We start from the raw sequence: 20,204 nt of genomic DNA, 5'->3' as shown, positions 1-20,204 counted from the left end.
CGACCAACCCTAGGGTTTCTTTGCAGCAACCAAAAAGAAAGATGGGAGAGTTACCTACGAGTAGAAGAAGAGGTGGCTGCTGTAACCAGTCAAAAGATCAGTGCTCTGATACCATGTTTGCTGAAATGGGGCTGTCGAGTGAGAGGAGAAGAGGAAGAAGAAGAAGAAAAAATGAGATGGGCGGCAGAATAATGCTCAGCCAGCCCTAATCTATTATATATAAGGACATTACATAATGTTACATAAATAGACAAGAATGCCCCTGATTAGTGATGGGACACCTAGTAAAAAATAAACACTAAATAAGATTAGGCCCAGTAACTAAGGCCCAATTACTAATGACTTAAGACCCACCAAAGATAAACATACAAAATAAGACAGCCGAACCAACAACTACTAATATGCTAACAACAACATAAATAACATGCTAACTAGCTCTATACTCCCCCTCAAGTTGGGAGTAGATATTAATCATTCCCAACTTGCATGCATCTGTCTCCAACTTGGTCTTTGGCACTACCTTAGTGAAGAGATCAGCAATCTGCATGTCAGAGACAATATATGGAAGACACATTTCTTGAGAGGCAACTCTCTCCCTAATAAAGAGTCGATCCACTTCAATATGTTTAGTTTTGTCATGTTGAATTGGATTATGGGCGATGTTAATAGTAGCTTGATTATCACAATATAGCATCGGGGGCCTCTCATAAGTAATGCCCAATTCCTCAAATAGGGATCTCAACCATAATACTTCAGCTACACCATTTTCCATAGCCCTGCATTCAGCTTCCACCCTAGAATGAGCAACAACATTTTGCTTCTTGCTTCTCCAAGAGACAAGATTTCCTCCTACAAAAGCACAATACCCAGTGGTGGATCTCCTATCATCAACACACCCAACCCAATCAACATTTGTGTAGACTTCTATTTTCATGTGACCATTATCTTTGAAGAATATGCTTCTACCTAGACATCTCTTCAGATAAGCAAGGATCTTCTCAACTATAAGAAGATGAGTGTTTATGGGGGAATGCATATATTGGCTAACAACACTGACTGCATAAAAAATCTTCGGTCATGTGAGGCAAAGATAAAGGAGTTTCCCAACTAATCACTGAAACATAACCTTGTCTTCAAGGGGCTCTCCCCGTTTTGCACTTATCTTATGATTTTGTTCAATTGGTGTGTTAGCAGGTTTAACATCTAGCTTCCTAGTTTCATGCAAGAGGTCGAGAACTTACTTCCTTTGGGAAACAAAAATCCCATGTTTAGACTGTGCTACATCAATGCCCAAGAAATACCACAGTTCTCCCAAATCTTTGACCTCAAATTCTTAGTGAAGCAACTGCTTAAGAGAGTCAATCTCACAGGTATCACTCCCTGTCACCACAAAATCATCCACATATACAACAAGAAGGGTTAAGGAGGAATCCTTTCTCTTAATGAAAAGGGTGTGATCTGATTGAGCTTGAACAGATTGACGTCTGATTTGGATTGTACATAGCCAAAATCTTTCCAAAGCAAGTCTGAATCTATCAAACCATGCCCTTGGAGATTGTTTCAGACCATACAAAGCTTTCTTCAACTAGCAAACTTTCTTACCAAAGGCCAAGAGAAGTTAGCATTTAGAAAAGCATTCTTAACCAGGAAGTAACTCCATATACACCTCCTCCTACAAGTCACCATGTAGAAAAGCATTCTTAACATCCATATGAAACAGAGGCCAAGAGAAGTTAGCAGCAAGAGACAGTAAAACCCTGATGGTATTCATTTTTGCAACTGGTGCAAAGGTCTCCAAGTAATCAATACCAAAAGTTTGAATGTATCCCTTAGCCACCGGTCTAGCTTTATATCTTTCAACTGTACCATCAACATTATACTTAACTGTGAATATCCACCTACACACAACAGACTTCTTCTCTCTTGGTTGATCAACTAGTTCCCAAGTATCATTCTTTACAAGGGCATTCATCTCAGCCTTCATTGCTTCCTTCCACTCAGGGACAACAATGACCTCTTGAACTGTTCTAGGAATCGGAATGGAAGCAATGGAGGCTAAAAAGGACTTATATGATGATGAAATGTGATCATAAGAAAGGAAATGAGAGATACAATTGGCAGAGGATGAGGTACACTAATGTTTCCCCTTACATATTGCAATCGGAAGGTCAAGGTCCTCTAAGGATGATTGAGGCACAGTAGTGGAAAAGGGTATATCATCAATAGTAGGAGTGGGTATGTCATCAGTAGCAGGAGGGGGTAAGGAGGAGGCAATACCTGAATCTGGTGCCGTAGAAGAGATAGGAACTAGCCTGGATTGATCATTACTAGAACCAACTTGCCGCCACCATCTTCTGTGAAACACCCTCAATTCTTTATACTTTTGACAACTCCCTTCAATACACTCCCCTCCACTTGTAGGAATAGACAAAGGAACATCTTGAGCAAACACACCCTACTCACCACTCTCCCCCTGAGGTAAAACCCTAGGGTAATAAGGGACATCTTTAAAGAAGGTGACAACCATAGATACTGTTATGATTCGGCCTGCCTTGGAGTTCTATTTGTCTGAGATCAGTGACGTAGAAAGGTGGAAGAAAGAGAGAGAGAGGAAAGGAGAAAGTCTAGTTCGAATTGGAAGTCAAAAAACCTAACTCCCATTCGGCCATACATGTGCTTTTATTATTAAAATAATGGAAAAGACATATGTGCCCTTATTTAAGTAAGGAGCATTGGTTCTAACATAATATTATAGATCAACAACCTTAATATAAGTATAAAGACAGAAATACCCCTACACTAACACTCCCCCTCAAGCTAGTGAGTATATATCATATAATCCTATCTTGTTACATATGTAGTCCACTCTTCCCCGACTCAAGCCTTTTGTAAATAAGTCTGCCAACTGGTTTCCTGTATTAACGTATGTAGTGTCTAGCTCTCCATTCAGCACCTTCTCCCTCACAAAGTGACAGTCAACCTCAATGTGCTTGGTTCTTTCATGAAACACCGAATTAGAAGAAATATGAACTGCAGCCTGATTGTCACAATAGAGCTTCATTGGAGTATTGATGTTGTACCCTACTTCCTATAGTAGGTTCCTTAGCCACACTAGTTCACAAGCAGTATGCACCATAGCCCTATATTCTGCTTCTGCACTACTTCTTGCCACGACTGTCTGCTTCTTACTTTTCCATGTCACCAGGCTACCTCCCAGGAAAGTGCAATAGCCTATGGTAGACCGCCTATCAGACACAGAACCGACCCAGTCAACATCATAATACCCTTCTATTTCAAGTTTTCCGTCACTTTTGTATATCAAACCGCGACTCGGAGCCCCTTTTAAATACCTCACAATTCTCAGAACTGCATTCCAATGAGAAATCAGAGGTTTCTGCATGAACTGACTTACCACACTAACCGCAAATTAGATGTTTGGCCTAGTAATGGTTAGGTAGTTCAGTTTACCTACAAGTCGTCGGTATCTACCAAGGTCTTCAAACACTTCACCCATATCACTGATTAGCCTAGTATTTGTGTCCATAGGTGTTTCTGTTGGTTTAGCATCCAACAAGCCTGTTTCTTCCAGCAAATCAAGCACATATTTCCTCTGGCACAGATTAATACCAAACTTAGATCTTGTTACCTCTATCCCCAAGAAATATTTCAGTTTACCAAGATCCTTTGTCTGAAAATGATCTTGTAGATAAGTTTTCAACCTGGCAATACCCATGTTATCACTCCCGGTAATAACAATATCATCTACATACAACACCAACAATATTTTTCCTCCCGGAGAGTCATGACTGAATACAGAATGATCAACTTGGCACTGTCTCATTCCAAACTTCTTTACCACCACACTGAACCTACCAAACCATGCTTGAGGAGACTGTTTAAGCCCATATATAGCCTTCCTTAGTCTGCACACCTTACCATCCTCCCCCTGAGCAACAAACCCTAGAGGTTGCTCCATGTAGACCTTCTCGAGTAAGTCACCATGCAAAAAGGCATTCTTGATATCAAGCTGATATAGCGGCCAATCATACATAGCTACAAGAGAGATCACAACACGAACCGACCCTATCTTAGCAACTGGTGAGAAGGTCTCTGTGTAATCAATACCATAGGTTTGGGAGTACCCTTTTGCAACCAATCGCGCTTTCAGGCGTTCAGCACTATCATCAAGCAGATACTTAACTATATAAACCCATTTACAACCAACAACTTGCTTCCCAGGAGGAAGAACGGTGAGGTCTCAAGTATGATTATGATGAAGGGTTGAAAGTTCTTCTTCCATCACACGACACCACCCTGGAGAGGCAAGGGCTTCCTAGACATCTTTAGGGACAACAACTGATGATAACAAGGTGACAAACTGGCGATGGGAGGTGGAAAGTTGAGTAAGTGAAACATAAGTAGAAATGGGATGAAGGGTGCAAGTGCGTTTACCTTTCCGCAAGGCAATGGGGAGATCAAGCTCAGATGCAGGGTTCGGGTCTGGAGCCTGATCTGTCGACGGTGATGTAGCCGGAGTAGTAGCTGGTACGCGTGAGCGATGTGTATATACTTGACGGATAGGTGGGCGTTCAACAGGTGGTGGCATTGGATTTGGTCACAGATGGAACAAGGGAAAGAGGATCGGTGACGAGAAGTGGAAGAGGAAGAGATGACGAGGAGGAAGAAGCATCACCGAACCCCAAAAAGAACGGAGTAGACTCAAAGAAGGTGACATCAGCACACACAAAGGACCGCCGAGAACTAGGATGGTAACACTTATACCCTTTCTGGGTCCGAGAATAGCCAAGGAAGATGCACTTGAGAGAACGGGCATCGAACTTGTCAATCCCGGGACCCAGATTATGGACGAAGCAGACACACCCAAATATCCTAGGCGTAAGAGGAAACAGAGACAAGGCGGGAAACAAGATCGTAAACGGAGAATGACCATCAAGGATGGACGTGGGCATCTGATTAATCAGAAACCAAGAAGTAAGCATTGCATCACTCTAAAAGGGTTTGGGAACATTCATGTGATGCATGAGGGATCGTGTTGTTTCCAACAGATGGCGATTCTTTCTCTTAGCCACCCCATTTTGTTGTGGGGTGTAGGTACATGAGGTCTGATGTATAATGCCTTGTTGGTCCAGGTATTCTTGAAATGATGAGGATAAATATTCACAGCCATTATCAGAACAAAAAACTTTAATGTGAACACCAAATTGATTACGAATCTCGGCATAAAATTTTTGAAAAATGATAAACAATTCACTTCTTTCTTTCATTAGATAGAGCCACGTCATCATTGAAAAGTCATCTACAAAAATGACAAAATATCTATATCCATTATATGACATCACTTTATAAGGACCCCAAACATCGAAGTGAATCAAAGAAAAAGGACTCGACACACGGTTATCAATCCTAGAACTAAAGGGAACACGATGGTGTTTCCCAAACTGACACGACTCACAATCCAAAACAGAAAGTTGACTCAAAGACGGAACCAAAGACTTCAAAACTTTTAGCGACGGATGACCAAATCGGCAGTGCCACTGGAGAGGAGAAAGGGATGATTGGAGAGCTGTTGAAGTTCTTCCACCACCGTCAAGGTAATACAGTCCACTAGCTTCATGCCCTCCACCAATCTTCATCCCCGTCTTGAGATCCTGAAAAACACACATAGAAGGATAAAAAGTAATGGAGCAGTTAAGTGATTTGGTCAGTTTACTAACAGACATAAGATTAAAAGGCAATTTAGGAACATACAAAACTGAGGAGAGGGATAGGGAAGAAAACACCACAGATTGAGGATGTTGAGCCATTAGCAAGGGTGACAGATTGTGATGTTGAGCAATGAGATAGGGAAGAAAACACACTTGGAGTTCCATTCATGTGATCGGAGGCTCTAGAGTCAATGATCCAGGGATTGGGTGTGGATGCTAAACAAGCCATACCAAAGTGAGTGAAAGTCGCCGTGTTCTGCTGTGATGTGGATTGGATAAACCTCTCATATTCATCATGGGGAACACTCACCATCTCCTTCACGGGACCATCTGTGGATGGAGGAGGTATCTGATTAGATGAACGGTTCTCCTGTCTAAAGCTGGAACTGGTGTCACTAGTCATGGCATGATTGGCCTAGGTTGAGGGTGGACCATGTAGATCATAACAATAGTTAATGGTATGTCCATCCATACCACAATGAGTGCACCTCCTCAGGCCTGAGCCACGTCGTCTACCACCACGATTATAAGTAGGCCCACCATTGCCACTTCGGCCATACACCGGGCCACTACTACCACCACGGCCAGACTGAGCTCCTCGAGTTCCACCTCTAGCACCACGGCCTCTCAACACAGCAAAGGCAGATCTATCTAAGATATTAGAGTTCTCAGTAGATCCGATAGAAGTTCTCCGGAGTCGAGCAAATACCTCTTCTAAAGAAGGGAGAGCTGATCCTCCTAGTATCTGAGCCCGTACTGGTTCATATTCAGATTTCAGTCCCACGAAAAATCGAGTCACATCAAGTTGTTCTCTCTGTTGTTGCTGAATTCTCTCCATTTAGTTTAATGGAGGTCATCTAAACATTCAGGTAGTCTGTAGGCACCACCATATTAGGTTTACAATCACTGTTATCTCCCATTCTGTTATCACCGATTCTGCACACTTGCTGAATTCTATTATCACTGAATTCTGCACACTGCACACAACTGGATCACACTCATCACACTGATTTCAGCACTTGTTGTTGCTGAAAATTGTACTCTTTACACCACAAACCCTACTCCTACGGCTACCTGAAATCTCACCACTATATGATCACAACTCTTCCTTTGAATTACACAAAAAAACAGCATAAACCCTAGCATGCTACTGTCTGAAACCCCAACATATGATCTGAAACACAGTTCCTAGTTGATCCACAACAAAAATCATGCATAGAAATCTCTTACCTTATCACTGAAGGAACAACCACACGAGAAGAAAACCAGTCCACACAAGACACCCATTGCACCACATGAATCAGCCCTACATTGATTAGGGGAGGGCTTAGAAACAACAACAACCGACCACACAAGACACGACTGGAGGCATAGAAACCTCCAAGGGGACAGGGCGATCACTCCTTTTCAGCCCTTTCCCTTATCTCCGGTTGAATGCAGGAAAACCAAGAGAAACCCTAGATTGGGTGCGTAGAGAATAGAAATCTAGGCAGATTCAAGTAGCTCTGATACCATGTTATGATTCGGTCTGCCTTGGAGTTCTATTTGTCTGAGATCAGTCACGTAGAAAGGTGGAAGAAAGAGAGCGAGAGGAAAGGAGAAAGTCTGGTTCGAACTGGAAGTCAAAAAACCTAACTCCCATTCGGCCAAACATGTGATTTTATTATTAAAATAATGGAAAAGACATATTTGCCCTTATTTAAGTAAGGAGCATTGGTTCTAACATAATATTACAGATCAGCAACCTTAATATAAGTATAAAGACAGAAATGCCCCTACGCTAATAGATACAACCTTTTTGATTTTGTGCATACCCTAGGAAAATACATTTGGCAGCCTTAGGATCAAATTTTGAATGGGCAGGCCCAAGGATTTGGACAAAACAAGTGCAACCAAAGGGTTTTGGAAGAATAGAGAATTGCTCCTTATCAGGATACAACAAGTTAAAAGGAGCTTTCATGTCCAAGACTCGTAAAGGAGTCCTGTTAATGAGATAAACAAAAGTAAGAGTGACATCCCCCCTAGAAATGAATAGGAATGTTAGTATAAAGCATGATGCTTCTTGCAACTTCAAGGATGTGCCTATTTTACCTCTCAGCTACACCATTCTGCTGAGGTGTATGAGGACAAGTGCTCTGATGAATCACTTCATGTTCAAGGAAAAAAGAGGATAGGGGTTTTGCAAAATATTCTTTGGCATTATTAGATCTGAGATTTTTTATTTTAACCCCAAAATGAGTTAGGATCATTTGATGAAAAATGTGGGTCAAAGTGAGAACCACATCTCGAGAGCGCATGAGGTAAACCCATGAAAACCAAGAGTGGTCATCAACAAACAATAGAAAGTATTTTACCCACCCATAGTAGGAATATGATAAGGCCCCAAACATCAGTATGCACAATTTCAAAAAGAATAGAACTTATTTTATTACTTTGTGAATAAGTTGATCTACAAGCTTTGCCAACTCACAACTCTCACACTTCAAACTAGACACTTGGATTGACTCAAACAAATTAGGAAAAACACTCCTTAAAGACATAAAAGAAAGATGGCCCAATCGATTATGCCAAAGCATAATCTGACTCACAGACTATGACACAAAAGACTTCCCATCTTCTTTCCTCTTCCTAGGTGGAGGTTCAAGCAAGTAGATCCCGTTCGTCTCACGGCCAGTCCCAATCACCTTCCTTGTAGCCATATCCTGGAAAACACAATGATTAGGGAAAGAGGTCACTGAACAGTTCTGGTGTTTAGTGATACTACTGACAGAAAGTAGATTAGTGCTTAGTTTAGGAACATACAGATTTGAGGATAAGGAAATGGCATTAGAGACATTGATGTCTCCCTTGCCTGAAATAGGGGCAAGAGAGCCATCAACAATAGACACTTTGTCTTTGCCTAAGGACAAGCAATAGGTGTGAAATAATGAAGATAAACTGGTCATATGATCAGATGCACCTGAATCAATAATCCAAAAATGGATAGTGATACCTGGGGTAAAGGCATGATAGGTAGTGGCCCTTGTACCTGATTGAGCAAAAGCAGAGGTGGGAGTAGAATGAGATTGTCCAAAGTAGCTAACTTCACTCTCCAGCTGAGATAAAGCAGCCCTAACAGCAGCCAAGCATCAAGAGAACTGGATCTAGTGTTGGGAGTGGATGGAGCTCCTGTGGTTACAGCTGTGGATGAAGCTCTTGTGGTTATAGCTGAATTAGCATTTCCCTTCTTGTTCCTAAGTCTTTCTGGAAATAGCTGAGGATGAAGCTTCCAAAAAGTGTCCTTAGTATATTTTGGCTTCTTACAATAGTCACAAAACACATCCCTCTTTCCATCCTTCTTTACATCCCTCTCCTTATCACCTCTAGGTTTTGGTTTTATAGTTGCTAAAGCTGGTTCCATAGATGGGATTTGTAGCATAATTTTCCTTCTACTTTCCTCACTATGTACCAGACAGAGAGTAGGCTTGAGATAAAGAGACACTATCTCTAGTGAGAAGCTGCTGTCTTTCAATGTCATAGTCAAAGTTTAGCCAACCAAGAACTCAAACACCCTATTTTTCTCAATCAATTTCCTGAATGTGACAACATCCTTTTGGCTCTCCCACTCAATAGTCTCAAGATGATCAATCTCATACCACAATGATTTCAAGGTGGAGAAATATACTGACACAGGTTTCTCCCCCTGTTTAAGATTATTCACCTCAATTTTCAGTTCATAGGCTATAGCAACATTAAGGGGCTGAGAATCGGTGTCTTTCATATTGTCCCAAATCTCCTTAGCTGTCTTTGCCCAAAGATAGTTTCTACTGATATGAGGCTACATGGAGTTGCATAACCAAGTCATAACCAAACAACTTTCTTGAACCCATTTAGCAAGGGAAGGGTCTTCCTGTGCTGGTTTCTTTGTATCTCCCATCACATACCCCAGCTTTCCCCTCCCTCCAATGGCCATCTCAGCTGATTGGGCCCATTCCAAATAGTCTGTTCCATCAAACTTGACTGTAGTAATCTGAAATGAACTGTTATAAGTAGAGTTTACAACTCCTATAAGTCCTCCATTTGGTTTATTCTCATTTCCGGCCATTTCCATGCTGAAATGGACAAAGAATAATCACTGAATGGAGAGTACAGTACTGTCCAAACTCCTTTTCTAAACAGAAATTCCAGGTACTGTCCAAACAGCACCCAAAGGAAGTAGAAAACTTCGGAGGCCTTTTTAGAAACACAAGGTGGGCAGTAGAGGAGACCAACACTGCCAAAAATAATACAGCCCAGAAAACAGTCCGTACAGAAGCCCTAAAACAATTCAAGAGAATAGCCAACCAGCTGCACTGATTCCAGAGAAATTTCAGCCACTTGACAGTCCAAAAAGTATAAAAACAACCCAGAAATTTCTGGGCTAAAGCAGTCTAAGAAAACAGCTGAACAGCTGTACTAAATCCAGAGAAATTTCACACTTAACAGTCCAAAAAATATGAAAAACAACCAAAAAATTACTGGGCGCCACTCAATCTCTGATTTAAGCTCTAAATCAGAAACCAACCTGCTTTCTCCAATTCTTCTTGGTCACTGGACAGCTCTCCAAGAGATTTGAATCTTGGGCACCTTCTTCGATCTCCAATGACCTCCAAGAACCAGGCAACTCAAGCTGAAACTTCCAGCCCTAGAACAACTCTCATGTAGTCGGCTGGACAAAACCTACATGAGAGCTCAAGCCAGGTTTAGGCCTGATCTGATACCAAGTTGTCTGAAAGAAAGAAGGTTCAGACCTGTTTAGTAAGCAAAAGAAAACTAGAAACGAAGAGAAGAGGAGAAGAGGAAGAGAGAATAGAAGAGAAAGAGGGGTTCAGCTAGCTTAGTCTGCCACCCCAAATGATATTTAAAAGTAGGTCTTCAACATTAAGTGGTACAATGACAGGAATGCCCCTATCACTAGAAACAACAGAAAAAAAAGTTCTAACAGTATTCTAACAGTACTATAGACAAGAAAAAAAATATGAGCAGGTGGGGACCACAAGCTGGTCAATCATTTTCTCTACTGTCCCATTGAACTTTGCAAGTAGAATATCCCTTTTCTACATGGCCATTTCAGCAATGAATAAACAAAAAACCTATGAAAGTAGAGATGCAGGTCCAAAAGAAACCCTAACTTGATGGAATATGCATGGGATAGCATGAGAATCCAATTTCCCACGGGTGGGAGACAGATTTTGGACAAAGCACTGACAACCAAATACACGAAGGAGGGGTATAAAGAAGAGGGGCCTTAGGGAAGAGAAGTTGATGTGGGGCTTTGTTCTCTAACCAACGAGAGGGCATTCGGTTAATGAGGTATGTAGAACAAAGGACAGCCTCAAACCAAAAACATTTGGGGACATTCATATGAAGTAGTAAACCCCGAGCCACTTCAAGGAGGTGTCGGTTCTTCCGTTCAACCACACCATTTTGTTGTGGTGTGCAGGCACAAGAGCTACGATGAAGTGAGCCATGTGAAGCAAAGAACTCCATGAGATCACTATGAAAAAACTTTTTTGCATTGTCTGACTAGAAAATTTGTATCTCAGTCTGAAATTGGGTGAAGACCATCCGCTGAAAGTCTTGGATAATTTTTGGTACTTCCTCCCGGGTTCGCATTGGATATACCCAAGTATATCTAGAATAATCATCAATGAAGGTAATGAAGTTCTTATAGCCACTCTCAAAAGGTAAAGTAATAGGGCCCCATACATCAGAATGAACAATGTGAAAAGGAAACTCAGATTTACTATTTTTTCTGAAGAAAATGAGTTCTACAATGCTTGATTAACTGACACGTTTGACAAAGAAATCAGAAACAAACATTGACTTACACAGTTCTGGGAATACAACTTTCAAGGACTCAAAAGACAAATGACCAAGACGGCAATGCCCCAGCATGTGGAGTCCAACCATACGTCCCCTACCAATCGTCCTCCCCGAGAACAGATCCTGAATCAAACAATAAGAAGGGAAAAAGGTCACAACACAGTTTAAGGAGTTAGTAACACTACTAACTGAGAACAAATTCATGGGAAATTTTGGAACATGAAGAACATCAGTAAGTGTAAGACCAAGAGGAAGAGAGAGAGTTCCTTGACCAGCTATGGAAGTATATGATCCATCAGCTAGTCTCACCTTGTCTCTTCCAGAAAGAGGGTGGTAGGTTTGAAAGTAAGAGGACATACCAGTCATGTGTTTTGATGCTCCAGAATCAATGATCCATGAAGAGTCAAGGTTGTGAGAAGCAACATGGAAAGCTGTGGCAGGGTTACTTGATGTTGATGCAAATGAGGTTGTGGGAGGAGCATCCATCTGACGAATTGCTCTACCATAGAGCTCTAGATGGTCACGGAAGGAGTTTACAATATCTTCCCTTGGGTCAGATCCAGAGAGATGTGTTTGAGTCACAATAGGAATGGGGGGCTGATTAACCATGTTGGCCATGTGGTGTTTCTTTGTACCTTGCTGCCCGGACCTTTCATTCACATCTGAGCCTTGCTTCTTAGTCAGATCTTGAGCCCATTTTGGTTTACCATGGAGATCCCAACAGGTATCTTTGGTGTGTCGGGGTTTCTGACAATTAGTGCACCACAATTTTTCCTTATCTTCTGTTTTTTTTTGGAGATCCCCTCTCCTGGAAGAAGATCCCACACTAGTAGAGACACCCCCTTTTGCTGCCAACACAATTGCATCCCCACCAGTGTTGTTCATCAAGTTCCTTCTACTCTCTTCAGATTGAACAAGAGCATAGACTTCTTGAATTGATGGAAGATCCTTAGAACTGAGAATTTGTACTCTGATAGACTCATACATAGGATTTAGACCATGCAAGAAGGCAAACGCTCTTTGCTGTGAGACAAGCTTCTTGTACAGTTTGGCATCCTCATCACACTTCCAATCAACATTCTGGTAATGGTCCAATTCCTTCCAGACAGAGGTCAAGTCAGAGTAATATATTGATAAACTTCTCTCCCCCTGTTGACAAGTAGATGATGCTACTTGCAATTGATAGATCTTGGCATAGTGTTGTAGTTCTAAATATGTGGATTTTGCTTGTTCCCAGATCTCATTTGCAGTTCCAGCCCACATGAAGTTCTTTCTTATTTGTGGTTGCATGGAGACCAAGAGCCAAGACATTACCATACTGTTCTCCTGATCCTATCTATCATATTCAGCATTCCCAGAGGGTGGTTCTTTGATTCTTCCATTAATATAGCCTATTTCCCCCTTGCAGTGATGTATAATTTGATCCCTCTTGACCATTCTAGGTAATTTAATCCATCAAGTGGAACAACAGCCATAGGGAAGGATAGGTCACCACCCCCACTCATTCCATTCAGCATTGTGGAGATTCTAGATGTGGCTGAATCTTCACTATTCATGATTTCAGGTTTAAGAACATACAACACCCAAAGCACACTGCCTCACAGAGCTGCTACAGAAAAGAGATCTTATGTCCTTCAGTCCACAAAAGAAGAACTTGCTATTTTAGGATACAACTAGGTACTTCTGACCTACGGTTAGGGCTGTTCATAAGAAGGCCCAACCCGACCAAACCGACCAACCCGAACCGACCCAACCCAAGTCGGCCGAGTTTTCATCAGCACCGGTCGGTTTCGGGTTGGGCAAAATCATAAACCGATATATTGGGTCGGTTTCGGTTTTCTTATGTAAAAACCGAAACCGACCTGAACCAAACCGAACCAATTAGTTTTCTAGTTCGGTAGTTCCTAGTTTCCTACTTAACTAGTCTTCTACTAGAACTAGAACAACCCTATCTTCTAGTTCCTACTTAACTAAATTGTATCTATCCTAATTTTTATAGTCTTTTACACCAAATAGGCAACCCATTAGGCAATTACAATTAGAATTAGGTGTCCTTCTAGTTCTAGGCTTCTCTATCATTTTTGTACAGGAGCAAAACAGAAACCGACCCAAACCGACCCAACCCGACTCAAACCGACAAGGTCGGTTTTGCCTATCAGTGGGTCGGTTTCGGTTTCCACCTCATGTAACCCGACCAGGTCGGGTTGGTTGGGAAAACCCCTGTAAACCGACCCAACCCGACCCGTGAACAGCCCTACCTACGGTTTCACAGAGAGCTAAGAACAAACACTGTTGCTGCATCACTTGGACTAGTATGTATGACCTACAATTTTTGTAGGAATCCAAAGAACAAACATACAAACATTGCAATGCAGTACATAACCAGGTCTGTATGACCTACGGTTTTACAGTTTTCATACAACTTCTTAGTAGAAAGAAAGATACAAGGTGATAGTTCACCACACACATAATCGGCTGACACCAACTTCAGGGTAGCCAAACAGTCATTGAGATCAACAATGTAGCCGAACAGCAAGAACAGTCAAGGAAAAAAAAAACTTCAGTCCATCGACAATGTAGCCGTCGAATAGTAGTGATACAGAAGAGGAGAACACCACATTCGGATTTTTAGGGCATCAACAGTCCATCGAAGGGTGCAAGAAGAAAAACAACAAAAAAACAACTTCAGTTGAATACCAGGGCACCCGAACAGCAGATGGACACTTACTTCTTCAATGCCAGCCTCTCTGCAAACCAGAACCTCCTCTTCGTACATCATGTGACAGCCTCTCTACAGCTGAGCAATCAAGGAAAACAGCACCTGGGCTGGAATATGAAAAGACTCTGTACCAGAACTCTTTTCTGCGCTAGGAAGATGAACAGTCAGGCCGGCACCTTCTTCCTTCTTGAAGTCGAGCATCAGGGATACGACTTCTAGGAGATGAAGAGGCAACCTACTCGGCATTGGAGAATGACCTCAACTAATTTGTTTTAAGGCCTGGACGGACTTGCTCTGATATCATGTTGAGAAAGAGGAGAGGAGGAAGAGAGGAAGAGAGAAAAGAAGAGAGGACTGAATGCCTCAAAGAATACTTCAGGTGAGTGAAGCAGTTGCTATTTATACTATATTGGTCGTACAACATAAAGTATGGAAAAATTACAGAAATACCCCTGTGGTACTAAATTTGTCTGTCAACACCATCAGTTCAGGAGGTGTATGCCTTAGTACAGTCAGAAGAGAGTAGAAGAAGTGTGATGAATGGTGTAGAAGGGGAGTCAGTTGCCCTAGTTGTCCAGGGAAATTTAGATACACATGTCGGAGGTGGTTTTAAAAAGGTTGACTCTCAGAAAAAAACAGATGATAAAAGCAAACTTTGGTGCACTCACTGCCAGAAGGCACGACACACGAGAGATACATGTTGGGATCTCCATGGAAAACCTAAATGGGCATAGGATTTGGGTAAGAAGTCAACACCTAATCAAAGCAAGAAACCGGGCCAACAGAATCAAAAAAGGTATAACTCAGCTAATATGACGTTGACAGAGACTAGTCCTTTGGTAACTTAGGAGAGGCATCCCAGTTCTGACCCTAAGGAAGATATTATCAACTCCTTTCGTGAACATTTGGAATTGTATGGTAGGACTCTCTGCCAGATGCATTCTGGTCCTACTCCTTCTACCTCGTTTGCGTTTACATCAGGTAATGCTGCCACAGCCTTCCATGTGTCATCTCATACCACTGATTCTCCTTGGATTATTGACTCTGGAGCCTCAAACCACATGACCGGTAAGTCAAATTTGTTTCAGACATATAACCTTCTCTCTAGGAGAGATAAGGTAAGACTGGCTTATGGTTCTTTTTCTACCATAGCTGGCCGAGGTACCATACCTCTCCCACTTGGCCTTACCCTTCCTAATGTATTGCATGTTCCGAAATTACCTATTAATTTGTTGTCCATTAGTAGTCTAACTCACTCCTTGAACTGCTCAGTCATTTTTTTTCCGTCTTCATGTGTGTTTCAGGATTTGGCCTCGGGGAAGACGGTTGGTAGAGGAAGCATGGTGGATGGTCTCTACGTGTTAGAGAATAATGCTGGTCTTGTGGCTACAGAGTCCATGAGTTTGTCAAGTGAGAGTCAAGCCTATTTATGGCATAGTCGTCTAGGTCATCTTTCTTTTGAGTCATTAAAAGTTATGTTTCCAAAGTTGTTTGAGTCCTTGTTAGTGAGTTAGTTACAGTGTCAGACTTGTCAATTGAGTAAGCATTGTAGAAGTTATTTACCTTTGCGAAATAAAAGATCTGAATTTTCATTTCATATTGTTTATTCTGATGTTTGGGGCCCTGTTACTCTACCTACTGAGGCTGGCTATAAGTACTTCATTACCTTGATTGATGATTATTCAAGATACACTTGGGTATACCCTATGCGATCTCGGGATGAAGTGCCAAAAATTGTGAAAGATTTCCAACGCATGGTGTTCACTCAGTTCCAAATGGAAATCCATATCTTCTAGTCGGACAATGCGAAGGAATAATTCCATAGTGATCTCACGGAGTTTTTTGCTTCGAGTGGGTCACTTCAGCGAAGCTCTTGTGCCAGGACACTCCAACAAAATGGTGTGGCTGAACAGAAGAACCGCCACCTTCTCGAAGTAGCTCGTGGCTTATTAATTCATATGAATGTGCCAAAACGGTTTTGGATGGATGCAATCTTGTGTGCTACATACATCATCAATCGCATGCCCTCTCGGCTACTAGAGTATAAGGCTCCACATCAGGTTTTGTTCCCTACAGCCCCGTTGTCCATTCCGATGCGTGTTTTTGGGTGTTATTGCTTTGTCCATAACCTGTCCCCTACTCGCGGTAAGCTTGATCCTCAGGCTATTCCTTGTGTTTTTCTTGGTTACCCTTTATCTTAAAAGGGCTATCGCTGCTAGGATCCCACCACTCGCAAGTACTATGTCTCTATTGATGTATCATTCTTTGAGAATCAACCTTTTTTCTCGGTTTCTCCTCAAGGGGAGAGTAGGTTAAGGAGAAATAGGTGACTCAAACTCAATTACCTCCTTTACCCGATCCTCCTCCATTTCAGGTTTTTCATCGTCGCCATAAAAGCCAGTAAAGTTCAAGAGCCATGGAACCTGACACTATGCAACCAACATCATCGGATTCACCCGAGGCAGATCCGTCTCATCAGCCAAGTACACTTGCTCCTGTTGATATGTCTGTTCCTCTAAATGTTGATTAACTTGTCATCAATGATCTTAATATTCCTATTGCTAAGAGAAAGGGTGTTAGGTCTTGTACCACTAATCATCCTATCTCTAATTTTGTGTCCTATGATCATGTTTCACCTTCATACCGTGTCTTCCTCTCTTCTGTGGACAGTATCCCCGTTCCTAAGAATGTGGCAAAAGTTGTCTAAACCTGAATGGACGGATGCAATGCATGAAGAAATTGATGCTTTACACAAAAATGGCACTTGGGAGTTGGTAGACCTTCCTAAAGGGAAGGAACCAGTGGGTTGCAAGTGGGTGTTCACAGTGAAACACAAGGCTGATGGAACTGTTGAAAGGTACAAGGCTAGACTGGTAGCAAGAGGCTTCACACAGGTATATGGAGTGGAGTATGTAGACTTTTGCTCTAGTAGCCAAGATGAACTCTATTAGGATCCTTCTTTCATTGGCAGCAAATCTTGACTGGGAACTTCACCAATTGGACATAAAAAATGCTTTCTTGAATGGTAACTTGGAAGAGGAAGTGTACATGACCCAACCCCTTGGGTTATGTGCCAAAGGCAGTGAACAAAAGGTGTGCAGGTTAAAAAAATCTTTATATGGGTTGAACAATCACCTTGAACTTGGTTTAGTAAGTTCCATTTAGCAGTTCAACAGATGGGGTTCAAACAATGCTAGTCAGATCATACTCTGTTTGTGAAAAGAGGTGAAGGTAAAATTGCAGCCCTTATTGTGTATGTGGATGACATAGTGATCATAGGAGATTGGGAGGCTGAGCCACTCAATTTGAGGTGAAAGATCTAGGCCCTTTACATTCCTTGGAATTGAAGTTGCCCGCTCTCGCAACGAAATCTTTATTTCCCAACGGAAATATGTACTAGATCTACTAGAAGATACAGGCAAGTTGGGGGTAAAACCAATTGATTCACCAATTGAAGCTAATCATCATCTGGGAGACAGTCAGGATGAGTTTTTGAAAGATGTGAAGAAGTTTCAGAGACTCGTGGGGAGACTTGTGTATTTGTCTATGACCAGGCCTGATATTGCCTATGCAGTGGGAGTCCTTAGTCAATTCATGCACAACCCTAGGACAACTCACTTTGAAGCTGCAGAGAGGATCTTGAGATACCTCAAGAAGTTTCCTAGAGCTGGTTTGTTGTTCCAAAAACATAGTCACTTAAAGGTGGAAGTATATACAAATGCAGATTGGGCAGGAACAACAGTCAATGACCGAAAGTCTACCAGTGGGTATTGTGCCTTTGTAGGAGGAAACCTGGTCACATGGAAAAGTAAAAAACAAAGTGTGGTGGCTAAATCTAGTGCTGAAGCAGAGTATAGAGCAATGGCTCATGGGGTTGCTGAAATCATGTGGATAAGAAATCTGTTAGGTGAACTGGGTTTCGAAGTGAGCAAACCTATGTCACTCTATTGTGACAATAAAGCTGCCATCAATATTGCTGCTAATCTAGTTCTGCATGATAGGACGAAACACATTGAAGTGGACAAGCATTTTATTAGAGAGAAACTTGAAAATGGAGAAGTGTGTACACCATATGTCAGCTCAGAAGAACAACTTGCAAATATCTTTACCAAAGGTCTTCATCATGTACGGCACAAAGATTTGTGTGACAAGTTGGGCATGATTGACATCTATGCTCCAACTTGAGGGGGAGTGTTAAAATCATTTAGTTTTGGTGCTAGGGTCTGTTTGACTTTTTAAAGTGGTTTTTTATTTCGTTTTTTCTTTTCTGTTATGTCTGTTATTGTACTCAGGGGCACAAGGGTCTTTTCCCTTGTTATTTCTGCTGCCCTATATATATTATAATAAAGGCTGGCGCCACCAGCACTGTTACATTGAAAATACCCTCTCTTCTCTTCGCCCTTCTCTCTTCTTCTTCTCTTCCCTTCTCTTCCTCTTATTTCTGGCCGGCAATACTGTCAAGAGTTTCCTCTTCTTTAGAGTATGTACCTCCTCTTCATGTGTACTCTTATGCTCTCAGATCACTTAACAAGATGTGGAGAGATTAGAAACTGTGTTAGGTTGCCCTAATACAAACGTGAGTGCCACCCCACCCTACTATTGACTTCTCAAAATCTCTCTTCTCTACTTCTTACCTTTCTTCTAAATATCTACAAGTTTCCATGGTAGAGCTAGAAACCTACTAATTTTAAGCTTCCTTTCAGTCTCTTTTCTTGAAGAAAAGTACTGTAAGTGGGAGCAGGAAAAAGAAGCTATTTGGGATGATTGGGTAGAACTAGAACCCCTCTCTATACAATAGAATTATAAAACCAAAAAACTAATAAGGAAAAGAGAGTACTGACCAATGCAATCTCAAATCACTAAAATTTTGGATCGAGTATCGATACTTTGAACCATGTCTTTAACATTAGATTCACTAGGTTTAGGGACTAAACTATTAATGTATCTCCACAGGTCCTAGACAAGAACTCTCCCTTCTCTATAAATATTTTGGCATTTATAGCAGAAAATAATAAAAAACCACAACTCAATTTAATGCCAGAAGAATGCTTCAACTATTAGTAGCAGGTAGTGACAAAAAATAGCAGTAACAGATCAAATACCAAATCTAGTAGAATATAAAGTCCAAAGCAGCAGCCGATTAGAAAGACCTTGGTGGAATCAGTCCAATAAAGGAAATAACATGGTCTTCTACCAAAAATGAGAAGCAGAGAAAAGCATCAAAACCCTCCAAATCATCGAATTGATCTCGGATCAAACAATAGAAAAATAAAGATAAGTCTGAAATGACACAAAATCCAAGGCTTTATGTGGATCAGACTACTTACTTTCAGAATCAAAGAATAAGAGTGAAAACAATACTGCAATTTGCAGAAAAGAGGAGAGAACTTTGGCTGATCGATCCATCACATATACTGCTTTAGAAAGCTCCAAAAAATGCACAGAACTTCTCTTGAAATCCTTGAATACTGATCAGTATCATAGATTTTAAATCTTCAATGAAAAGCCAATAGTGACTTGCTCTGATACCATGTCAGAGGCAGATCATGCAAGAAAGAAAACATGTCTTTTGGGCATGTCTAATGCAGACCAATCCCCAAAAGAGTAACTTATATTAATGAATTAAAAGAATGAGAAATGACCATTATGTCCTCTTACAAAGGCAAAGAATGTGTTTTACATAATTGTACATGTACAAGTAATGATACAACAATACTCCAAGTCCGTAAATAAAAAAGAATACAGAGTAAAAACACAATCAGACCATAGATTCTATACAATTAGTTCCCATGTAGTTCAAATAAAAGTTCAATTTTCATTATTTGACTTTGTTTTTAACAGATGTCTTTCAATTTGCAGTTTCATTTTGAACCAATTGATTAGAGAAATACTAATATTTCCAAATTCAAATTGTT

The 20,204-nt window shown here is 41.3% G+C and overlaps 1 protein-coding gene across 3 annotated transcripts in view; it reads right to left on the bottom strand.

The window, feature by feature from the left end:
- The window catches only part of LOC148855465 (putative cyclic nucleotide-gated ion channel 20, chloroplastic), a 162,102-nt gene that overhangs the window by 17,177 nt on the left and 124,721 nt on the right, over nt 1-20,204 (bottom strand). The window lies entirely within an intron of this gene.

The sequence above is a fragment of the Nelumbo lutea genome, chromosome 4, assembly GCF_056320005.1.
Source record: "Nelumbo lutea isolate HS-2025 chromosome 4, American lotus-T2T, whole genome shotgun sequence".
NCBI lineage: Eukaryota > Viridiplantae > Streptophyta > Magnoliopsida > Proteales > Nelumbonaceae > Nelumbo > Nelumbo lutea.
The sequence above is the reverse complement of the archived record's forward strand: the minus strand, read 5'-3'. Positions and strand labels throughout refer to the sequence as shown.